The sequence below is a fragment of the Pinus tabuliformis genome, chromosome 6 (assembly GCF_031772625.1).
Source record: "Pinus tabuliformis cultivar Carrire ecotype Pingquan chromosome 6, CPIR1, whole genome shotgun sequence".
Classification (NCBI taxonomy): domain Eukaryota; kingdom Viridiplantae; phylum Streptophyta; class Pinopsida; order Pinales; family Pinaceae; genus Pinus; species Pinus tabuliformis.
This window is the reverse complement of record NC_142292.1, coordinates 2,028,083,312-2,028,092,465: the sequence shown is the minus strand read 5'-3', so window position 1 is coordinate 2,028,092,465 and position 9,154 is coordinate 2,028,083,312.

Below are 9,154 nucleotides of genomic sequence, written 5' to 3'. Positions count from 1 at the left end.
TGCTTTCTACCTAGAGGTTAAGAGTAATTGTTTTTATTTGCTTTCTACCTAGAAGTTAAGAGAAATTGTTTTTATTTTCTTTCATATATTTTCCTATGTGAGAGGTTAAGAATGATTGTTTTTCTTTCATTTCATGTCATGTGGTTTTGATTATTCATTTCATAGGATCCTGATTTGATAATGCACACACGATCCCTTAGAGTAGATTTAATTTCATGTAATTTAATTCCACGTGTTGTACTATAATTGTACTATAATTTCTTTTGAATTGATTGTTGAATTAAAATAGGTGAATTTGGTTTGTCGTTATTTGGTTTCATAGTTAGGCTGATCTAAATTGGAAGTTAATTTCTAGCATATACAGTGCATGCACGCTTCGCAAGTTTTACGAAACCCCCGGGCTGACAATTAAATGATACATAATTAATTTGCCTCAGAACTGACCATCCTCTGACTATTGCTAAACATAATTGCACATTGAAAACCTCCAAACAAAATTTCTAACGAACAAAATTGTGCTTAAAAAATTATGAGATGTGGAACTAGGTAATGACTTGTACCTCAAATCAATTTCTGAAATCTAGACATCCTAGAAGGTGAAGTTGTTATTATAATATAGTTCACAGTCTGTTGATGAGTACCAACCATATATAATCATGATATAGGGTTCAATATGACTTCTCCTTATCATATTTGGAGGTTTGAGGGGCTCTTGAAAATATGACAACGAGATGTGTGGTGGCCTTAATTTTGGTATGTTCTATGCTTAGAGAAATTTACTTCAATTTTTCACATTAGCTCAGTGATAATATTCAGATTAGCAATCACATCAGCATGATAGTAAAGTGTAGATAGAACATAAACATAAACATCATGAGACAAGCCAAGACATGAGGACACAAGATGTGCTTCCAACCAGGGACAAACACCAATGTGGGGAAACCCTTGATCAATTCTTCTTATATTCTTCAATAGTTCAGCAGAGAGAGTGAGATAGTACAAATACATTTGAAGTCAACACTTTGACTTGCCAAAATAAGAGATCATACATTAGAGATCTTTCATCATGAAGATGACATGATAGTTCTGATAATAAGGATTGCAAATTTGAACTCAAGTGAAGGCACACTTATCAGTCCTCATACTTCAACTAGTTCTCCAAGCCGATTCCATCACCATATTGCATTCAACCATGTTGCATCCATGACCATGTTGCATTCATCACCATGTTGCATCCATCACCTTGCTGCATTCAAGTTGTTAGATAACTAAGCCCTTCAAGGGCTTCAGTCTACCTAGGAGAGTCTCTCCTAATCCATGTTATCATCCGAACTCAAAGAAAACTGTAATACTACCTTAGAACAGCCTTAGCTGCTTGCTATGGCTTGCAGCCTAGCAAAACAGCTAGTTGTAGTTGTAGACTCCTTCAACACGCCTAAACAAGATCCTAATTAGCAGTGTTTCCCTTTGTCTTCTAATCTAGTGATTGTTTCTCCCAAATGTACCTTATCCGTGCCTTAGAACAATAGTATTTAACATGTTGTTACAAGGATTTCCATGCTGCCCCTTTACACTGATATATGTCTCCTTTATGTTGCGGCTAGGCTTCCTTTGCAACGTATAGAAGCTCCCTTAGATAGCTATAGTTGTGACAGTGGATTAGGGCTAGTTGTGACCTACTTCTTTGAAAGGATGTAAAATCAATTACCCTAACCTTAATATGGAATGTGCAATAAATATGGTAACTTTTTCATGCATGTTGATTTATACCAACTTCATACTGGTGAGTCGGTGACTGATATTGACCAAATGTTTAAGCCAACCAAAACCATCAACTTCTCCATAAATGGATAATCATCCCAAGGTCTCTTAGAGTGAAAGTGTTAAATAAATTCGAGCACCTCCTCAGGAAATTCTTGATATAATAGGTTGGATAAACAATGCAAAGGTGCCAACGGTCATAAAGGGATTAGTCAAATACTAAACAATTAAAAAATACACTTGGGAGTCAATATATTTGAGACTAAGGAAGGTCTAAATTCAAGTACAAAATAACGGGAAGGTTCCATATTATCTTGCAAACGATCCCGGAAAAAGGGGCCACGAATCTGATGAATTAGCCATTCTTCATCTCACTGATAGTCACATATTAGATATTGCACAATCATTTGTTGGATTCTAGAGCTAACATGAATATGGTGACCCTTGAAGTCATGACTAAATTGGTAATAAGGACTTTAAGGCTTGTAAAAATGACATATTAGAAGGTACAAACAAGTAGTACTAAACACCATGGAAGCATTTCATACATTTTCTTTAGAAGCTAAAATAAATCCACAAATGAGAAAAAAGATGCATAAAAATTATCAACTTCTACCTTATATACATGTCAAGAATTGATGGAATGAAAAAAGTAGAGAACATATCCCGACCATCCATTACAGACAATAATATCCCTTGGTAGGTTTTTGAGGATGATGAATAGGTCTTAGAATTTATGACTCAATTACAAGAATTTTTAGAAAATGAAGTTGATTAGACATAAGAAGACACAATTATATAACTCAAAAACAACAAAATTCCTACATGCTTAGCTCCCCTTGAGGATCTTTTCAACAAGGATGACATGTAATAGGGAAATCTATATACCATTAATGATTGCATAGATATCAATGTTGGATCACAAAAAGATCTCGTGATCGTAAAATTTGGAATAGGTACAACAAATGGAAAAATAAAGGCCATTGAAAGTCTTATCACGCATATCAAGGATGTGTTTGCAAGATATTATTAGAATATAAAGTATTATAGGGAATATGTCATCCAACATGCCATTCCATTGAAGGAGAATGCGAAAACATATCCATAGAAGCTAAGGTAATGAATTCCAAAGCTAATACCTCATATCCAAAGAGACTTGGCAAAGCTACTTGATGTGCTAACAAGGTATTCCTCATGACTATTGGTGTAGGAGCATCTTATGATTCAAACTAACGATTGGCCTTCATAGTTCAAAATATAGACTAGAGGAAGTTGGTTTCCTCAAATTTTCATTTAAATTTGTAATATTTAGAATTTCTAGATTACCATAATTCTAGATAGTTAGGAGGATTTAATGAGTGTCAATTAATTTTCCATGTAATAGAAAAACTTGGCTAAACTATGGAAATTATTAGATAACTTAGGAAAAGGATTTAGTTTGTTAATATTCTATACAAGAGTGTTTTATGTGTGAGGTTTTCAATGTAATTGCAAGAGAAGAGAGAGTAGGAGAGAGATTAGAGTTTGGTTTGTCATCGAGGAGGATCTATAAATGCATAAAATTCAAAGTTCCGAAAATTTGATGGACATAGTGCCATGTCGAAGATCTTGATGAGACAATTCCTATGCAACTTGAATCACATAGAGTGGAGTATGCATGAAGAAGATATTATAATTTGAATATTTTGACCAAGAGGCAAAAAGTCAAATTGGTTAGGACACCTGGAAACACTTCGATGTGACACATGGAAGTACAAATTGGGTGATGTGGTAGATGTAGGATGATCTAGCATAGCTAGAAGTTGACATGCAGTAGTGATTCAGTGCTAATGTAGCAGGAAAAGGCTGACGTGGTGATGATTGGACACATGGAATGATTGAATGGAAACATGCCACATGGTCCAATTAGAGGGCACCATGTGGCACCTAGAAACACAAAAAAATGGGTTTTTTTCAATAGACCGACACCGACAGGATTCAAACATGTGACCTCTGAGACAAATGAGAAGTGCCCAACCAATGGGCTATGGGCAGACATTGAAACGTGATGTGGTATCACGGTTCCATCATAAGGTTCCATACTGGCCTCAACATTTTGGAAATGATTTTCTTTCTTTAAAGTTTTGGTATGTATCTAATATCTAGTGTTTGTGTTGGTCAACTAACAAAGAAAGCATGATAGAAACATTGTTCTTAACCAATGTTCTGTCATAACAAAACAATTCCATAACGAGACTTTATTCACTATTTTCTCAATATTGCTTGACCATTTATATCCCAATAAGTTGATCCTATGGTGGCATTAGTTAACAAAAAATTATATGTCAATTGTTGATGTTATGCCAATACAAAAATACAAAAGCGTCATTTGTAAAAACAATGATATTTTTATATCATGATAAGCACCAAGTTATAACACTTAATCCTATGGGGTGATTGAGCATAACACCTAGGCGTTAAGGGTTTCAACATTTGGTGATTTCACATATTTAGAGTTAAGCACTCTGTTATGAACCTTGTGCCTTACAAATGATAAGGAACCAACAATTATTATCCTATTCAAGGGGAGACATCCTTTTACAATGAATATAATGCACAAAACAATATTTGATGATCCTAAGACTAGGTATTCTTAGTATATATATAGGAGACAAAGGGTACAATTATAATAAAATGGGAGCATGAAAGGTTCTATCCTACATAACAATATAGCGATAAAAATGTAATCATTCAATATCTAGAGCTTAATAAGGGGATTTCGGGTTAACAAAGGGCTTAAATAAGGCTTAACATTCCCCTTTGCTTCAAACAAGTGTTGTCCTCAACACTTCACTAACTTATAGTGAATATGCATGAATAAGTCATCTTTCCATGTTATCTCTTCCACTGGTGGGTTCTTATATTTGATGAGGTACTCCAAAATCACTAGGATACTCAGCTACTTAATCCTTATTTTAAGGATTGTTTATGCTTCTAATATGATTTTCCCTTCATTTATCTTCAAGAAACTTCACAGCTACAAATGAATAATGATAGTTATGATATCAAGTAGGTGAAATATCCTTAGGCATTAATCCACATACCTTGGAATGATTGTTGACAACTTTTTGGAGATCCCGTGACATAGATGATATTGATGTTTGAACATTTAGTTAACATAATTGTGAAATTATATTGTGGTGACCTTTTTTGAGTAGTTTTTTCATTCCATTAGAGCTTATCACTTTAGAGGGTTTCCATTAGATAAGTCTAAGCTCAATTTCCTTTCCATCTAAGGTAAATATTATGAGGAGATCTTAAAGTCTAAAGGTTGTTTTTTCTTGAAAATTGAAGGTCATTTTTCCTAATGATTGTAACCATTGGGCCCTTAATACAACATCAACACCACCCTTTTTTATTTCAATCATGAGACTATCCAATAAATACTCCCTCATTTTGAGCTTAATACTATGACGCTTCCCTGAACAATTTATGGTACCTCCATATGAAGTCATTACTTAAAACCCTATTGTTGGATATACAAAATAATTGATAAGTTTTGCTAATTTGTAATTTATGAAGTTATGGGTACTATTATAGCCTAAATCCACCCCAGGCTTAGAAAGGCAAGTCTAGGGTAACATCAAACCACGCTTAACCTGGTAGCTAGCCCTACCAGGTCGGGAGAGGGCTCTCTCCTTGTCAATCTTAATTAGTATATTGCAAGTAAGGCTTGAGATGACTGATATGAATACTAATTTTAGGCTAGGTATATGCTCAGAGGATTTTGATTGATTTTAATGGATGGTTGCTGGATCAGATGAGAAAGGCAGCTTTGGGTCCGGGAAATAAACACAAATTTGCAGAGGTTTCTGTGGGGTGAGGTAGGCAAGTGTTTTACCACTTTGAAATGAATGTAATGATGAGTCTAAATACTGGTGAGGAGTTGGAGAGGGCATGTAAGGTTCGTGAGTCCTCTTCAAACAGTAGAAAACATTTAAAACTAAATAAACCCCAAGGCAAAGCACTGACACAGCAATGATTTCCACCTTTTACACTTGATTCACTTATTTATGCAGAAAGAGAGAGATGATGGAACATATAAACATAATATAAACTGAATAATAAAGAAGAAAACAATGCTAATTCACATTACCACAAGAATCCCACAAAATGTTGTAAAACCCTGGTTTATTTCCTTGCCAAACTGCAGAAGTGATGTACAATAGTGCTCAATGCATCCACAAGAGTCAAACCTTGACAAATGACTAATAAAGTACAAGATATAGGCATCAAACCACCTATGCTAGCCATCAGGGGTCAAATCCATGAGTCAAGGAGTTGTTTCAACAAGATCTAAACTAGGAACTGAAAAATAGGCAGTGCAACAACTTGCCTCTAAAACTATGGAAACTGATTCATTCAGCTCAAAACCACCTATAACTGATGTATCTACCTCCTAAAGTCATTTTTCATCATTTTTACATCATATTACATCAAGTTACATCATATTACATCATGAATTTTACCATGAGAGAAGAAAAAGTCAAATTGGTAGAAAACTAGGTGAAATTCTAAGTTTTTGAGCAAAATTGGCAAAATTTTGCCTGATGCGCAGCACCACTTCAAGGCTGAGTTTGAAGGCCTTCCCCTTCACCAAATTAGCTCCAAGATGGCTTGTTGGAAATCTCTATTTGTCTACTTTCTAGGACAACTGGAATTTTTGGATTTAGAGTCCATTTGCCCCTTCAAAAATCACTTCTCCCAAGACTGCTTCCTGTGGGTCCAAAAAGTGGCAGAGAGGGCATTTTTTAGGTGTTTTTTGCCCTTTAGGTGACCCAGATCTCCTCCAAATTTCATGAAACTTTTTGGGTTTCAGTATTTTTCCATGAGGAATCTAAAAATGTAAGCCATTTGTCAAAATTCCAAGCCAGCTCAATGCACAGCGCCGATGGCGCTAGGCATCAGAGGAAAATTCCTATGTTTTGCAATTAAAATTGTGAAATGACAAAAATTTCTCAAAATTACTTCAAAATTGGCAAGAGGCAAGCTTACTAATTGCTTTGCTGAGCCAAGGAAGCTTCATCCAGAATCTTAAGTTTATCTTGCTTCTTTTTGGCTTTTAAGGCTCTCTTTAGCTTAGCTTTTAGGCTTCTTATCCTTGTCTTGCAAATTTTATTCCGGGCCAAGTAGTGATAAGCCACGTGGCGCATCATGTTATTCTCTTTTTTTACCTTCTTAAGTAACCTCTCCAAGTGCATATTCACCTTCTCCAACAAATATTCCTGGTCATTTTCTTGTTCAATGGATGTCAACTTGCCCTTTTCCCTTTTGGACCTTTGTCGGTTTTCTTTGATGATTTGTAGCTCCATGAGTTCTTGTTTATCAGTAAGCTACTTGTTTTCTTGCTCAAGGAAGTTAATGATCCACTTAGCCCTCTCAAGGTCAAGTGATAAGGCTTGGATCTCAGCTTCTTTCTCTTTGATGATCACATCCTTGAGTCTTGAGCTTTGGGAGCCCAAATCAGTGTCATCTTCCTCAACCAAAACAAAATCCATGTCTTGCCCTTCAGAAGGCCCTTCATCATGCAATTGTTGCTTTCCTTTGTCCTGTACCTGTTTTGCTGAAGAAGAAGGCAAAGCCCCTTTCACCCCAGGTGAAGATAGCATTTTCCTGTGATCTGGTGAAGATAACGAGACCCCTTCCACCCCTAGTGGAGATAATACTCATTTGGCAGCTGCAAAAAGTCTTCTTGTACCTTTTTCATAAGTTATAAACACAGGAATGTGAGCCTCTTCAGTTTTTCTTTCATGCTCTTTTTGTTGCCCGGAAGGTCCACCTTCCTCTTGAAGATCTGCAAAAATTTGAGGCCCCTTGAAGATTTCATGGGCAATGAAGGTTTCCCATGGCACTCCCAACTAAGTGAGCTGATGCACAACAATAATCTTGATGACAGCAAAGTGATAAATGTTGTTGAGCTACTGTGGGTATGGTTTTCTCTTTGCAATCACAGTCATCCTCTCTATGTTTTTGCAAATGAAATATGGAATACTCATCATTCTAACCCTGGTGAAATGCATAAGTAATCTGATATGATAGGCATAGAGTCTGGAGAACCTTCCCTCACATGTGAAGTATTTAATGATGAGTTTCATAAGTGGAACATACCGGTCCTCCAAGAACTTGAAAGGAAACACCCTGCTCAATTTACCATGATATTTGGCCTTAATGTATGGTTCATAATGTTGTTTGCTGATATTTTGTCTTTTGTTCCACCTTTCCCCTACATCTGGCATTCTAGTTGCTTCTGCAATAATGGTTGTTGAAAGAGTGAAATTGATGCCAGCAAGGTTTACCATATTGTTCTCCATGTTGATGACAAATTGCCTTGCCAATTCATGATGATACTTAACCCTCTCAACCATCTCACAAAACTCAAAGCAAGATTGGTATCTAAAACAAGTGGTGGCAAGGGGACAAGCAAGGAGTTCAACAATGCTAATAGGTTCCTCTCTGATAATTTTCCCACCCTTGTGAGGTCTTCTAGGTTGTACATTTCTGTCTCTTGAACTGTCACTTAATGTCTCCTCTTCATAGCTTGACTCACTGTTTCTTGCCATGGTGTTTGGTGCTTGTCTTAGGGAAGGGATGTGATGTTGATATAGTGAAAAATGGTAATGAGGGAGAACAAGAGTGATGAGTATGAAGAGATTTTACTAATGGAAAATGGAGTTGGGGGATGAAGGGATTAGTTTTGGGAAACTAGGGTTTAGTGAGGGATTTAGGGTTTGGTGAAGGGAATTAGTTGTTTTAGCGGAGTGGGATATGGAAGATGAGATAAATGGAGTGATTTAGGCAAATGGAAGAGGGAAAAGGGTTTAATGATGTTTTTTATGATGGTGGAGTGAAAATTGCACAATGAAATGGAAAACAATGAAGACAGCTAGGGTTTCACTTTCAATATGCAAATCTCATGAAGGACACAAGCATGACATCAAATTTAGCTCTAGGGAAATGATCACTTACTTGTAGAATGGAAATACAACGTTTTTGAGGGTTATTGAGCAATTTGGAATGATTTGGAAACCTATAGACTGATGCGCAGCACACTGGGTCAAATGCGCAGCGCCCTCCCTATGTGCAGCGCCCGTGCAAATTTACACTACCATAAAGTGACTGATGCACAGTGCCAGTCTGATGCGCAGCGCACTGGCTTTGATGCGCAACGCCAAGCAAGTTTACTTGAAAAACAGGGTTTTTGACCTCCAAAGCTCAATCTTCCTCCAAATCGTGATTTTTTGCTCTCCAAGGGTATTTTGCATAATAAAATGATAAATGGCACCCCTTTCATTTTAAATATGGATGGCTTTAAATTTTTACTTATTCAAACCCACTTTTCTAATGTCCAAATCAC